Raw genomic sequence first — 16,899 nt, 5'->3', positions numbered from 1 at the left:
TCAAAAAAAAAATAAGATCCAATAATTTGTATATTAAATCTATCAGATGTGGAACATAATTATAAAATGTACTAATGTAATAAATTTCAATATATAATATATAATATATTATTACTATTCAATATATAATATATTAATATGTATTATAAAAATTGGGAAACATTTTTTTATATACATTCGCTGTGTTTGTTTTTTTCTACGTATTAATATAATTTTTTTAATTATTTTGCATATTAAGAATTCCGGTTAATTTCATTGGCTTTTTCATTGTTTTATTGTTAAAAGCAAGAGTGGTAAGTATTTTTCAATTGCGATTTGCAAAAATCATATCCTTATTGGGTGAAAATGTGATGTTATTTGTCTTAAAATGTTTAAAGGATAATAATGATGCAATTTCGATATAAAAAATTAGTTTAGATTTCTAGTCAAGTGTAAATCAATAAAATATAATTATGCAATGTTTAATCAATAACATTAAAATATATAACATAGAGTAATAGATGAAATGATCCAAATAATTATTAGAAAAAACGCACTGAGTGCTCTTTCAAAATTTTTAACTGCCAAAGGGAGGAGACTTGTATCCAAAGAAAACTATTGGACTCCTGATTCAAAATCTATATACGAACTATGAGGAACACTATGTTTAAATTTAGACCTCTAAACAGACCTTAAATTGCTTGGAATCAATGTAAAGTGAACTGTCGTGTAGTACAGGAAAAATACCTTAGATATTTTAAAATAAAATAGTAACGTCAACAAAAGCTATATTTTTCACCTAATACATACACTTATATATATTTAGAACCCAAATCAAGAATAGCTATCCAGATCCAAATACACCTACTGTATCTTATTCATAAAATAAAAAATTTAAAATATGAGGTTGAAAATCAAGATTTTAGCATTTAATAGTTTTATAGTGGTATATAGTGATGTCCCCATACTTAGAGTGGCTAGGATGGTACTTAGTGTTAGATTTTTTGAATAAGAATCAATATACAATTCTAAATAAAATTTACGCAATACTCCCCAAATAGATAGAGTTTTCGTAATGTAGTTTTAATATGTTAAAATATATAGATTTATACAAAATATTTTTTTAGGTCCAAATCCATTCATTATCTAATATATCATGTATCCAATTAAAAATTACTTATTATTTCGAAATTTAATGAAAGAAACGATAGATTTCATGTTAAGTCAAATATTGATAAATTCTGATAGGTATATAGGATAATAAATCGGTTAAGAAATGTCCAAATTTAGTCGTTCCACTACTAAAATATATACTACTAAAATATATATATAGGAGTAATAAAAATATTAAATTTTATAAAATAATGCAGCAATATTAAAAAAATGAACAGTGTATACAAAGTTATCGTTGAACACAGTCGTGCTCTTTAATGTACAAAATATATCGTTAAGCTATGCAAAAAATTGTTTTTACTAGAGATGGTAACCTTTTAAATTTGTCAAAAAACAAAATGCAAGCAAATAAATTTCTGAAAACAAATACACTAATTGGAATTGGACCAGTTGAGATTTTTCTGCATCCAACACTAAACATAATTAAGGGTGTGGTATTTTCACCATCTCTAAAAGAACTTTCTGAACAAGAAATAACTGATGGATTAAAAAATCAAGGAGTAGTCGATTGCATGAAGATCACAAAATTTATTGAAGGCAAAGTAACAAACACTCCATTACATATTTTACATTTTGACCAATATAGATTACCAAATGAAATAAAAATAGTCTTTCTAAATTGCAAAGTCGACCCGTACATTCCTACTCCCATTCAATGTAAAAAGTGTTTTAAATTGGGCCACACCAAAAAATATTGTAGTGGTAATGAAACATGTTAAATTTGTTCGTCAACAATCCATGACCCTACACCATGTACTAAATTAGAATGTGTAAACTGCAAACACCCCCACAGAGCTAACAATAAAAAATGTCCCGTTATACAATATCGACAAGAAATATTAAAACAAAAAACGATTAACAATTGTACATATAAAGAAGCAACAAAAAAGCATTACCAGTAGAATCTTTTGAAATTCCCTCTGAAGACTTACAAACTGCAATTGAAGAGAGAAAAAAAATTTAACATCCAAAAAAACAACAATCAACAACAACAAATTACCACAATACCAATTACCTCCACAACTAATGAAACATCATCCTACAACTATAAAATCAGACTTAACAACAAACAGCAATAAAATCTCTTGAAGAAATAATAAGTAAAAATAAAACTCTAGATAAATGCAAAACAAGCAGCTATATATATCAAGCAGTGAAAGAATTATGTAAAAATCATGACTGATTCCAAAGTTATAGGCATTTTAATTTAAAAAATTAAAAAAGGCGATTTTCTGCCATTTTTTTGGGGGAAAAAGTAACTTTTTCTTTTTAAGTTATCTAAAAAGTTTCTAAAAAGATGTATATAGAATTTATACTTTTTGGAAAGCTGACTTTACATAAAATACGATAAATTAAACAAAACCTAAAAATTTTTGATACCGAGGGGACCAGGTCCATCAAAAAAACCCTATTTTTTATGGAAAATTCAATTTTGAGCAAAAATTCTCAAATCGCATAGTCGATATCAAATTGTAGTGACCTGTTTTATATGACCCAATATGTTCTTAATCATTTTGTAACGGGTTTCGATAACTCCGCCCCTGGTATGGATATAATAGGCAAAAAACCAAAAAAAATCCCATTTTTGGGATTTTTTTAAACTTTTTTGGGAATTCCGGGATTTCTAATAAGAAAATTCGAAATTTAATTTAATTAATTTTAATTTAATTAAATTTAATTTTTTAAAACTTTTTTGGGAATTCCGGGATTTCTAATAAGAAAATTCGAAATTTAATTTATTTAATTTTGGATTTTGAGTAAAAAAATCTACCTAACTGTAAAATTTCATCAAAAAATATTCATAAATAAAATTGTTATTGCAATTTGAAAATTTTGTATCTTCGCAAAAACTGAATAAAAAACATTTTTTAATTTAAAAAAAAAGTATTCCGCGAATTTATTAATTTTGAAAAATTATATACAGTTTTGAAAAATAGACAAAATTACCTTTTAATTAGGGAAAACTCAACATCTTTTAGAAAATTTACCTATCACTATTATTTTCATACATAAGGTTAACTCCTTAATTTGTTACATATATTAAAAATTTTTCAGGTATTATTTTTTAAACTGTAATGATTTTTACCCCTATAGGTCACTTTAATAGGTAGCTTATTAAAGTGACCTATTGAGGAAAAATTCACTACATAAGGATACATTAGACATATTAGGTAGAATATCATAACCCTTTAAAAAATTATTTAATTTAAGTACCTGTAATTAATATATAAGACAGGTTTATATATGTAATTAATGTAATTTTCTAACCATGGCGATCGTTCTAAAAAAATGATTTGTGCTCCATTTTATTTGAACAAGATAAAGTCAACTTCTTATTGAAATATATTGAAACTGCACATAAAAATAAAGTGGATAAAACTGATATATGTAAAATTGAAAATTTTATAAAATCAGTTAATATAAAACTGAAGAGTGTTCGGTATTCCATTGCTAAATTTCGATCGAAATTTTCTGATTGGCTGGATGAATGTGTAGAAGTTGCTATTTGCGTATCAACTGTTGGTGCTCCCTGTAAGCAGTATGAGGATTTGAGCTCAAAATCAAAGAGGAAAAGGTTATCAACTTCACTAGAAGCCTTATCTAACGAAGAAGTTTCGGACACTTTTAAAGCAATGTTAAGAAAAGAAAAACAGCCTTTGGATGAAATAAAAATTGCAAATAATCTTCCAACCGCATCACCAAGACGACTGAAAAGAATTGTAAAGAGTATACCCACACCATCATCTGATACAACGTTCACTGAGGAAGAAGCTATTGCGCTTATGTTGTAGCTGGGATTAAGTCGTGATAACTACATAACGTTAAGAAAGGCGCTATCTGAAAAAGGAGTGGATGTTTTACCATCATATGACAAAATAAATGAAAAGAGGAAAAGCATTATACCACCTCCTATTGAAATAACTGATCGGAAGGCTGTTATTGGACTCGGCGCTCTACTCGAAAATACTGCTTTAAGGATTGCTTCTGAATTTTCTTCAGACCAACTAAAAAAAATAAATTCTTGTGATCTTCAACTCATTTGTAAGTGGGGATGTGATGGATTATCAGCACTCTCGGAATATAAACAAATCAACACAAGTGAATCATCTTCCGAGTATAAAAGTGTATTTATGGCATCGCTAGTTCCATTAAGAATTCGAAAGTATGCTGACATCGATTCTCCATCAACCAGTTTCGATGATATTTGGAAGAATTCGACTACAGGATCCAAAGCTTTTTATAGGCCAATAAGCTTTGAGTATATAAAGGAATCCAAAACAACAACGCAAGATTTGATAAATCGTATTGAAGCTGAAATTAAAAACTTGGAACCTATAACAATCGAAATAGAAAATTATTCGTTTAACATGTCCTGTGATTTAAAACTTACAATGATTGATAGGAAAGTTGGAAATGCCATTACAGGAACATCATCTACTTGGTACTGCTACATATGTGGTGATAAAAAATCAGAATTTTCGAATATTTCCAATTTTAAATTAAATTAAAATGCCTATAACTTTGGTCTCAGTCATGATTTTTACATAAAAAATGGCGAAAATCGGGAATATTTGGACCCGCTATTATCAAAAAACTAAAGTAAGGACGGAAAAAATTTTAAAATTTTAATTTTCAAATGCGAATATCTCCTAAACTATAAGAGATAATTTTTTTAAATCGGAACTCAAATGAAGAAATAGGATCGTTTTAAAAATTTAACATAGCCGAGTTGTCCTAATTTGAGGATTTGAGGAGGAATTCAAAACTTAAACTCGACAACACCTCCTCTTTGTGCATACCAAATTTCATTAAAATCGGATTAACCGTTTAGAAGTTACCGAATTATTTCCCTCTTTTTTTCCTATACCACTGTGCGACGGCAATGATCAAATGGAGACTTAATAATCACAACACTTTCCTCTATTTACTTATTTATTTGTATTTAATTTATGGCTTCATTCAAAATCATATAATGGAACATAAAAGGATTTTTTAATAACTATATCGACTTCCAATTAATCTTAAAAGATAAAAATCCCCAATTTATTTTATTGCAGGAAACACACTGTCCTTATAATTTTATTCCTACTCCCCAAAAACATTCAAATCTTACTTTGAAAATGACATCGCAAACACCTCAGCCAAAGGTGGAATAGGCTTATTCATTAAAGAATATATCCCTCATAAACGTATTTATAATTTATCAAAACTGCTGAATATTACAATCGAAATCACATTGAATATAACATTTACGATAATATCTTTATACATTCCACCCACAGAACCATTTTCGTTAAGCTAAGTTCAGACCTGTAAAATATTTGGTCCAAATATTTGTTATAATATATTTATAAAGTTGCGTCAAACAAATGCAATATTTATTTCATGTTCAGACTTGAATAAATTTTTGATGGTATTGTTTTATCAAACAGTGCAAAAATAATTTGGTTCAAACACACACATGTTTTGCAGCCACAGTATATTTTCGTATATTTTCATGCAAGAAAAAAACAATTTGGCAATTTGTTTTAATTTTAACTATTTTTATTAGGTTCAAAATTAAATTTTTATAATAAAAGTGTATAATATTAATATATAACACGATGGAAAAAACTTTGATTGTCGAATCTGAACATAAAATATTTCATGTTAACAAACAGCAATGCGGATGATTTTCATAAAACAAATTGATTTACTGGCAAATAAATATTTTCTCATTGTTTCATCAATGTGAACACCAAAAGTCAAATAATTTACGTCATTTTGGTAAAATAATTATTTGATCTTGCAAACCAAATGTAAGATCAAACAGCGTCAATGACAGCTGTTCTTTGTTTATTTTCTGAAAAAGAGTGTTATCACCTCATACAAAAATGTAAATAGTCGCTTATTTTATTTTTTATAAAATATAAATCTGAGACAAATTTGTGACATTTAATTGAAATTCAAGCAATTGCGTAAATTAATGATAATTATTATTTTTGTTGTTTGTTTTGTTATTTATTGTAACAACATACTATATATAGTTATACTACATAATATATGTATCTATAGTCTAGTTTGCAGTCTAGTCCAACGGTTCCCAAATTACAATTAAATATGAGATACTATTATCTCGGAGTATGAAGTTAGGCTACATTTCATAATTCAAGAACAAGCTTATCGAAGATTTAAGTTTGTCAAATTGTAAAACAAAAGTGTTCTTATTTGGAAGGACTAAAATAATATATTTCCGAAACAGAGGTGACTCCTTATTCGTCTTCAATACGTTAATCTAGGTAATTTTAAATATAAATATTCCATTCCGACGTGATACACAGATTTTAACTTGATTTTGTCGACCAATATTATTAAATTAACATTAGAAAATGCATAAATAGTCAAAACCATGCAGTAAAATTCACAGTACTTTCACAAAGAGTTCAAGTCATATATTATGCGGATAAACGCATTCCGCAACAATATCGAAGAAGTTCAACTTTCTTATATTATTTTCCCGAAAAATTAGCTAATATACTCTGATAACCCGTCTGCAATCACAAAAAATTTTTGCAACGTGACTCTTTCAGCACATGTAGACGATATTTGATGAAGAAACCTTTTCGTTACTTTAAAGAAAAGTGAACGTGAAAGATCTCACGATCATAAAATTAAACATCATGTTAGCATTTCAACAATGAAGTCATTCTATCTTCAAAAACAGGCAATTGAAACTTCTCTGAAATATTAATTATTCTCAATGTACGAAAATATTTTATAGAAATGACATATCTACATCTGTTTGACCTTGGGATTTATGGACTATGACAATTTTCGGATGAAAAATTACATATTTAGAACAATAAGATATTAAAATATGTATGGGGTTCCGCGAATTTAAATAAATCCCTCAAGAGGTCCGCGAAGTAAAAACCGGGGGAACCGCTGGTCTAGTCTATAGTGGATAGTCAAGCTATAGTTTAGTCTATAGTCTTGTCTATACTCTAGTTTATGGTATTATTTATAGTCTAGTCTATAGGTTATAATCTAGTCTATAGTTTAGTAATTAATTGAGAAATTATATAATTAATTTATTACTCAATTTATTTAAACAATTATTTATTATATTCATGGATATAAAAATATATTAATAAACAATTCTCTATAATTTTCAATTTTATAGATGTGTAATTTAATGAAAATTATTTATAATTTGGTTATTTCCGGGCTTATAGCGATTTTTTTGAAATCGCTATAAACCGTTCCAAACAACCAAGGTTTTTCGCTACATTGACTACACTAAATAGCAACAACATGACAGTAAAGATCCACCATCTATCTCTTTTCCACTTGCACAAGGTATTGAAATGTAATTTCAATACATTGTGCAAGTCTATCTATCTCTTTTCCACTTGCACAAGGTATTGAAATGTAATTTCCATACATTGTGCAAGTGTATCTATCACTTTTCCACTTTCACAAGGTATTGAAATGTAATTTCAGCAAGCAAGTCTATCTATCTCTTTTCCACTTGTACAAGGTATTGAAATGTAATTTCAATACCTTATGCAAGTCTATCTATCTCTTATCCACTTGCACAAGGTAATAAAATGTAATTTGTATTTTTTTGTGGTAAAATTTTGATGAAAAACAATATTAAATGAAATTTTAGAATATATAGAATTTATTATTTAATGATATAGCTTTTTAGTAACTATAAATACATATATTTTAGGCTTTTGGTTTGGTTGCGCAGTAGCTTTTCTTGTTGTTATGTTCCTCCTTGCCTGCAAACAAAATCTTGTTTTTTTAATGTTTTATCCGTCAATTGCTTTACGAAATTATTTGTTGTAATGTGAACACCGGGCAAACAAACTTTTACTATTTGTATTGAATTGTGTTTGGCTTTGTTTCTTCAAACAAAACGTCAAAATAGAAATACTCATTTTAAGCACATTATGAAATAAAAATGTATTTAATTTTTTGTTTTTAGGCAGAAATTTCTATGAAATCATAAAAAATATTATTATATAGTTTCTTTAACGTTTAACAAAAATGTTTCATGTTTGGTGTTCACATTTTGTTCACACTAAGAAAATATTTGTAGGTTGAAAAATAAAAATGTTTCACGAAAAACAGCTGATATTTTGCATGCTCTTCAAAAATATTTTGTGTTCACATTACAGCAAACAAATATTTGATAAAAAACGTCAAATATTTGATAGGTGTGAACGTACCTTTACACGATTTTAACGAACTTTTTAAAAATATTCAAATTCCCATTATTCTGGTTGGGGACATCAACTGCAGGAATGTACTATGGGGATCCCAAACTAATAATACGCGAGGATTAACTATTGAACACTCTTTAAATACAAACAACATATTTATTATTAACGATGGCAATCCCACTCACCTATCAACTCATAACACCTTAACACACATCGGCTGCTCACCCTCGTTACTAACTTCCATATGCTGTCAAACTTTAGATGATTTACATCACAGCGACCATTTCCGATAAAAACAACATTAACTACCGGTACTAATAACTTTATAAATACGCCAATAAGGAAATTCAATTTAAAAAAAAGGCGAACTGGGATCTTTATGGCCAAAAAGTTTAAAATATATTAAGTAACATAAACTTATGAGGTTAACAAGGACAATGCTTTAATTACTAAAGCGATTAGAACTGCTGCCAACTTCCATATACCACAAACAACACTAACACAAAAAAGAATCGTTCCCTGGTGGAATGAAACTCTCACTAAACTTCGGAACGACGAAATGAAGAAATGGCAAAATTTCAAAAAGCATCCTCTCTGTAATAATTTAGTTTTATATAAAAAAGCCAATGCAAAATTTAGATTTGAATGTAAAAAATCAAAAGTCGAAAGTTTTAAAAAATATATCGAGACCATATCAAGAGATTCCTCCATATATCTTCTTTGGAAAAAAGTTAACATGTTTTCAAGTCGTAATAAAGCAAAACCAATAACTGCAATAGAAACTAACAATGGAATTATTACGGAACCAATTTCAATTGCAAACCACTTTGCTGACAGGTGTGGTCTCTTGACAGTAACTTTTCAACAAATTTCTCTGCAGGAAACTAGAAAATTAATCGCCGTCAATCAAATATAATCGTAGTTGAACAGACGCATTACTCCACATTGACTATTACATTACAAAATCACTTTCATCCAAAAACCACACATCCATCTTGGGAATTGACTTTGAAAAAGCGTTCGATCGCATAGGAATACATGTCATATTGAAAACTATGAATGACTGGGGCATCGGTCCTAAAATTTTTAATTATGTAAAATCGTTCTTAACCCACCGAAAAATTAAGGTCAGAATAAACAATACTCTCTCCATAAACTACCCTCTTAGCAATGTATTCCACAGGGTTCACCACTTTCGGTTGTCCTCTTCCAAATAGCTTTTAATGAAATAAGCAAAATTATTAAAAAAATATAAATATGTTGATCATTGCCTATACGCAGATGACCTTTACATACTTTCAAAAATAACGACACTTCTAAAATAAATAATACATTAAAAAAGTAATTCTAGATATTGAGAACTGGTCCAAAGTGTCTGGGGCAAAAATATCCTTGGAAAATCATCTATTTTACATGTATGCAGAAAACACAATTGTACTCCAATAAATCTTAATATCAATAACAGTATAATACCCAACGTGACTGAACAAAAAATACTAGGAGTAATATTTGAGAAAAACTATAGCTGGAAAAACACATCTTAGCATTCAAAAAATCTCTCGTCACTGAGGAGATTTTTCGTCTTGCTCATCAGGGTCAACTCATAGGATTTTCGTGGTTCTACCGACTGTTTCATTATTCCAAGAAGTCTTATGGGATTCTCTCACCCATATTTTTTGTTCAGCTTTTGTTGCGTCGAATAGTTTTGCGTTTGTCAGGTTAACAGCCTCGAGCTCCCTTCCCTTTAAAGCTCTTTCGTTAACGACTACTCCCGAGTGGGCTGGTACCCATATGATGTGAACCTTACCTCCGGGAGAGTATTCAGCTTTCTTGCAATCCAATACGGTCTTAGATTTAGTTCTATCTCCTGATATAGCCCTAATTGCCGTATTGATGTCGGTAAATATATTAAGCACTGTGGGCGCAATATTTATTCTAATCCTATTTACACATTCCGTTATTGCTCGTACTTCTGCCTGGAAGATTGTGTTATGATATGGTAAACGGTGGTATATTTCTGCTTCTGGATCTTCAATATAGAATCCCAGCCCCACTTTATCCCCCAATTTAGAACCATCCGTGTAACAACGGATTCCTACTGGTATTTGCTCTAATGTTCCACTTGACCAAGACATTCTATCTGGGATCACCGTTTTAAAGTTTTCGACATATTCTGTGTCTGGTATTCGATCAGGCACATCCGATGATTGTGTATAACCTTCCAATGTTTCCAGTATACATTGATGACGCGTCCTATAACCGCTTTTGGTCAGTTCACATAAAGTAAAGAGCTGTTCGGCTTTAAGCGCCGCCTCATATCTTAAATATGTTTCAATGGGTGGAATATCTAGCAACGTTTCCAGAGCCTTGGTTGAATTAGTACACATGACACCACTTATACCTAAGCAGCATGTACGCTGATCTCCCTAGGTGTCGCATAGCTAGGTTTCTCTGGCTTAAGTATAAATATTACCCTTACATCCTGCCATTTAATGGGGGTATATGTGAATTTCAAGCATGCTGGTTTCCGTACATCTGAGGCAGATTTACGGAAACCAGTCCTGCTTCCACCTGTAAAAGTGCCGGGAAAATGTCATCCGGCCCTGCAGCTTTATAGACAGGGAAGCTCTTGATTGCCCCTTTAACCATATCAGATGTAATTTCAATTTCCGTGTCCAATATCGGTTCATCTATGTTATTCGATATAAATGGTCAACTATGGGGTTTCATTGTCTCCTCCATATCCTACTGCCATCGAACATAGATTCTGGTTGGACATGAGTTTTGGATAGGAACTTTTTTATCTTCGATACGTCATTTGCGCTGTCTACCTGTTCACAGAAAAGCTTCCAGGAGTCTCGTTTGGCTTTACGAACAACTGTCTTGTATTCACCAAGTTTACTACGATACTCATCCCAGTATACTGCGGCCTTTTACGCCGTGTCCGGTAAATAGTTTGCGAAGAGTCTTACCAAGGTTTCGGATCACCCCGGTTACCCAGGGTTTCTCCTGGACAGATCTCCGCTCTCGCAGAGGGCAGCTGTCCTCGAACGATTCAACCAATGCACTTGTGAGCATTTCTACTTTAGTGTCTATGTCCTCTTTATTTCGACATCAAAAGTGTCCTAACATAAACGGTTCTTTAGTAAAGAACCGAACATTGTCCAATTAGTTTTGGACTTATTTCGAAACTTTATTGGCTTTGGTGGCGGCCGTAGTATTTTGAATCTTATGTACCGATGGTCAGAAAAGGAGTGCTGGTCTGAAACTCTCCAATCCTGAATATCGTTAATAAGATCTTCTGAACATATCTAATACTTCTAATACTTCTCTGATTATATTGACGAAGGTAGCTTTATTATCTAAGTTGGATGTGAGGAAATCCATGATGGTTGTCATCTGCGATTGGTGTTTGTACTAGCCCAAGCTGCATGGTGGTAGTTGGCATCACAGCCTATTACAATTTTCTTATTGGTGGTAGCGTCGCAGAATCGAAAGGCAGGTAAACAGATGCAAGGTATATGTTGCCACGACCTTGCTTCATCATAGTTGCATCCGATGTGGATAATCCTGTTGAGAGGAGAAAATATAAATTCTTGTGACATAAGATACATGTTATGTATCAGCGTAGAAAAGTTGGAAATTTACGTGATTTAATCCAGAAACCTTGTTGCGAATCGTCCAAGGTTCCTGTGTTAAAGCTATAAGTATCTTGCCTGTGTTAATTTTAGCCATCAAAGCGTTGGTAGCCGTCTCCGATGGAAGTTTATTTGGATAACCTCAGACATTGTCATCCATTTAAATTTTCTTCTAGCGAGTTAGTGATCACCTCCCCGCTCGTTGGATTTGACTGCTCCGGGTAATCTAAAGCAGCTACTGATACAGTGGGTACCATTGATGGTGCTGCAGTTTCCTCATCAGGCATATGAGAGTAGTCGTTTTACCGACACTTTCCTTATTTTGGACAGCATTGCTGTTCTGTCTTTTGGCGAGTGAGTGATTTCCTCCTCGCTTTTATTACTTGACTCCCCCAAATTACAGGTACTTGCTAATGATGCTTTGGGTATCGTCTTAGGTGTTTTAGTGTCCTTATCGGGGCCAGTTTTGACAGCCCATTAAATCGACGCTTCGACAATTTTGGAAAGGAGCCGTTCCAATCGGCACTTTCCCAATTTTGAATATGATAGCTTTAGAGGCGAAGTGAGCCCTACCTTTAATCTTGGCAAGACTAGCCATAGATTTCTGGTCGATACATATTACAAATATGGTTCTTCTTTCCTGTAAAAGACGTCCCATGTTTCAACGGCTAGCTCAGCACTTTGATCACCAAGAATTTCTAGTATACGTTCGTTACCCAGTTTATAGCCCCATCCTTTTATGTAGACGGTTGACTTTAAGAGCACCGGAAGCTCGCTCTTCTTTGTCAGTCTCTGCTTAGCGCCGTCCCAGGGAGGAGGGATACTTTTCGCCAAGTTCTTTAAGGGGCTAACACATTGGTGAGATGCCAACCTTATCAACATCACACCCATGCTGAACTCGCAACTCACGCTCTCAATTGTTTGCCCTTTAAAGCGATTGCGTGGTTCACTATCTTATTGTTCTCCAGATATTCTACCTTACTCTGTTGGTCTATTGGAATTTTGCCTGTCGGATTAACGGCATAGTAAACTGCATAGCAGAGATCGTCCAGCAGTCTTCTTCTGGCAACTTTGGCGTATGATGGCGGCTCTGGAAATCGACAATAATAACAACCATATAAACATTGAAAAATAGAATTTTGAGGGCTCAAGCATTGCAATATCCATGTGAACATTTTTCAATATCCATGAGAATATTTGGGCTAAAAATATTCGCGAAAATAAACGATATTAAAAGAAAATTATAACGTTTTTTCCCGAATAGGCAAAAAATGACAAATTAATCATAATAATTTTGACAAACAATTTTTGTTACCGTATGAAATAAAATTGAAAATATATTTCCACATCAAACATTTTTTAATTTCAAACAAATCATTTTTTTACAACAACAGACTGTGTAACTCCAACACATATTCAAGAATATTACTCTCTCTCTCTCCAAACTTCAAAACTTTGTCGCGAAAATTCGTGGCTTATAGAAATTGAAAATATTTTTTATTACTTAACGTTACATTTTATTTAACTTTTTACAATTTTTTTACAATTTTTTTACAAACGAAAAAATACATATTTTTTTGACATTTAATTTTTGTTGTTAAAATTAAAACGAAAAAAGAACAATGTTGTAAATTTTCGTATGGTACAAGAAAAAAATATTTCAACTAAATTAATTATTATTTCAATATTGCAGATTAAAAAACAAAGATACATTCATATATAATGTTTATAGATAAATTATGTTGCAAAATATTTAAAGAAAGTTAGGTACCGACTGACAGTAGACTGAGAGGTACTTTTTTGACAGCGTTTCACTTCTTAGTGTTCAGGGGTATAAGTAATAGAAGGTAGCGCCAATTTGCCGTTATGTCATTATGATTGATCATTTGACAACAAAGGAGATTTAAAATTTGGTTAATATAAATATAACATCAACAGAAATGTTAATAAAAAATTAAGAATATTATAACTTAAAACACATAATTTTACTTTATTCCTTTATATATTTAATATCCTTTTTTAATGTGGCAACGTTATTTTGTTCAAATAAAATAAACTTTATACAAAAAAAAATAAATTGAAACAACCTTGAATTTTTTATTTTTTTTTTATTTTTTAAGCAAAAATAAGATTTAAAACAGCCCAATTATTATTAATTTAAGGACAAGTTATAGCGAAATAAATTTATTGTAAATTCATCCCAATATTATGACCTAATTTATTTAAGGCCATAATATTGCTTTATTCGTATTTGAAGTCTCTAAAAAAATTCAGATATTTTTTTAAAATGTAAATTTTTAAAGGAAAGTTATGTTAAAACTAATTGACGCAAATATTTCCCAAAAATTGGTCTAATATAGATTTTCTATGTTTTGCTGAACACTTTAACCATGATTGTTTTATTCTTCATTAAAATGTATAAACAAATTCAGATCATATTTTTTTAATAATGTCTAGGTTTAACTAAATGGACGAGATATATTAAAGTTTACTGACGGGAAATATTTTCCAATATATTGGTCTAATTTCGATTATTTATATTTTTCTCAAAACTTTAACCATTTTTAATTAGTATCTATAAACAAATACAGATCATATTATTTAAAAATAATGTCAATTTAAAAAAAAAGCGCTAGATATATTAAAATAAATTGATGGCGAATATTTCCCAATATATTGGTGTAATTTCGATTATTATTTTTGTCAACACTTTTAACCTATTTGTTTAATTCTTAATTCAAGTCTGTATAAAAATTTTAACCAAAAAAATATATTTTATGCGAAAACTATGTTTAAATAATGCGTTTTATTAATCGGGCAAGTTATGGCAAAATAAAATGATTGCAAATATTTCCCAACACATTGGTGTAATTTAAATTTTTAATATTTTCTTCAACACTTTTAAAAATTTTGTTTTATTAATTATAGAAATCTGTATACAAATTTGAACCAAATCATTTTTAATGATTTGAATATATCTCTTAATATACTTTTTTTTTAAATTTAATGTTTCAAAAGTAAAATCTATATTATCATTATTAATTGAAATAAGTAATATGTATAATGTATTCTTTCTTTAACCAAAAAAATCTATTGAAAATGAATATACCAACATTTTGGAAATATATTTTTTAAATTTATGAAAAATATTTTACTTTTGTTTGTGTAGCAGTCCATTTTATAATCTTTTAAATTTATGAAAAATAGTTTACTTTTGTTTGTGTAGCAGTCCATTTAATAATCTTTAAAGTGTTTACTTCAACGTTGCAGTACTAAATAAGTAATTGCGCGATTTGAGTTTTGGCCATAAATTGCGTATTTCTAGATCTGTGTGCATGGTGGGAATTTGCATCACAACATATTACAATTTTCTTATTTTTCCTTTGTGCCTCTTCAACCAGTTTCATCAGATCCGACGTTGGCGGTAGTTTTGGAGAATCAAAGAACAGGTAAACGGATGCAAGACATATGTTGCCACTACCTTACTGTGCGGTGTATAACACTGCTGAGAGGAGAAAATATAAGTTCTTGTGGCATTGTTAAGGACAATGACAGGTGCCCCGTGATACATTCGCAAAATTATATTCACAGGGACCTCAATGTCTCTATAATACGTGAGGAGATTAAACTCTCCAGCTTAACCTATTTGAAAAATCTTATGGATCACCGAAATTCCCTTGCCAGGTAGTTTCTGCCATTTGAGGGTCATAGATCTTGACAGATAATCAAATCGAGAACTTGTGTTAAATCACCAGTTTCAGGAACAATGTTAGTCATAGTTTAGGTAAAGAATTTAATAATTATTGTAAATTTCTACTGAAGAATGTAGTTATTTATTCGTACAAAAACACATAAAAAACAATGCAAAATTTTGAGTTTTATCGAATACTGCAATTGAATAATTTTACTAGTGATGACTGTAAAATGACGAGTGGACATGAGATAGGAACATCTTGTAAAGATGTTGAAAGATGACGCTTTTTCTCTGTACATTTCTTATGGAAAGATGTTGTCAGCTTTGCAAATTTATGAGATATTAAATATGAAGCTAAGTGTAAATAGCCTATAAACCTTATAAAATAAGGCAGCTAATTTCCTGTCGATTTTAAACCATGTTTAATTTAATTCACAACACAAAATTTTCGTATATATATGACGAAAAAATATGTTACGATTTTTTTTCGTAAAGTTTACCTTGGATTATTTTCAGTGAAGCATTATTTAACAAACTCAGCAATGATTTCAATATAAAAGTTTTGTGATGTTTTTGTCGTTAGCTGTTAGACTACTAAACGGTTGAACCGATTTTCACAGCGTATTCATGTATGTCTGGAATAGGTAATAGGCTACTTTTTATTTTGAAATTTTAAGTGGGCAAGGAGCCTCGCCTATATTAAGAAAATATAAAATCCGTATAGTTGACATAATGTAACAAGTAGAGTCTTCAAATTTTGTCGGAGACACTTTAGTCTCAATATGATTATTTAGGATAAAAAGTGGATGGACTAGCATTATGGAAACTTGGAAACTATTACAGTTAGAAACTTAAAATTTTGCACAAATAACTTTAACATTTAAACATTTTGGGTAATATTAGAGTATTTAATTATTCAGATTTTTGTGTTATTCGGTTTATTCGACAAATAATTTTTTGGGGTTTTAAGTTGGCCGGTTAATAATCGGATTGTTTAAGTATGAACTATTAAATGAGCGGGTATTTTTCTTTAAGTGTTATACATTGTAATACAATATCCATGGCGAAACTAATAAGGTGAAGCCATTTCAACAGCTGATTGTTTTTATTTATTTTTTTTTTGTCCGAAGCTGTCAAACTCCATATAAAAAATTCTCTTTCAAACCAGACGCTGTCAAACTACATATATAAAAATTTTCATGAA

General features: G+C 30.4%; 1 long non-coding RNA gene across 1 annotated transcript; it reads right to left on the bottom strand.

Annotated features, from left to right (window-relative positions):
- Positions 1 to 1,656: 1,656 nt before the first annotated feature.
- LOC124419632 lies at positions 1,657 to 2,348 on the bottom strand. Its single transcript, XR_006940735.1, has 3 exons — positions 2,168 to 2,348; positions 2,049 to 2,087; positions 1,657 to 1,947 (listed from the first exon to the last, which is right to left on the bottom strand). It is a non-coding gene; the product is annotated as an uncharacterized LOC124419632 (long non-coding RNA).
- Between the last annotated feature and the right edge of the window lie 14,551 nt (positions 2,349 to 16,899).

The sequence above is a fragment of the Lucilia cuprina genome, chromosome 4 (genome assembly GCF_022045245.1).
Source record: "Lucilia cuprina isolate Lc7/37 chromosome 4, ASM2204524v1, whole genome shotgun sequence".
NCBI classification, from domain to species: Eukaryota; Metazoa; Arthropoda; class Insecta; order Diptera; family Calliphoridae; genus Lucilia; species Lucilia cuprina.
The sequence above is the reverse complement of the archived record's forward strand: the minus strand, read 5'-3'. Positions and strand labels throughout refer to the sequence as shown.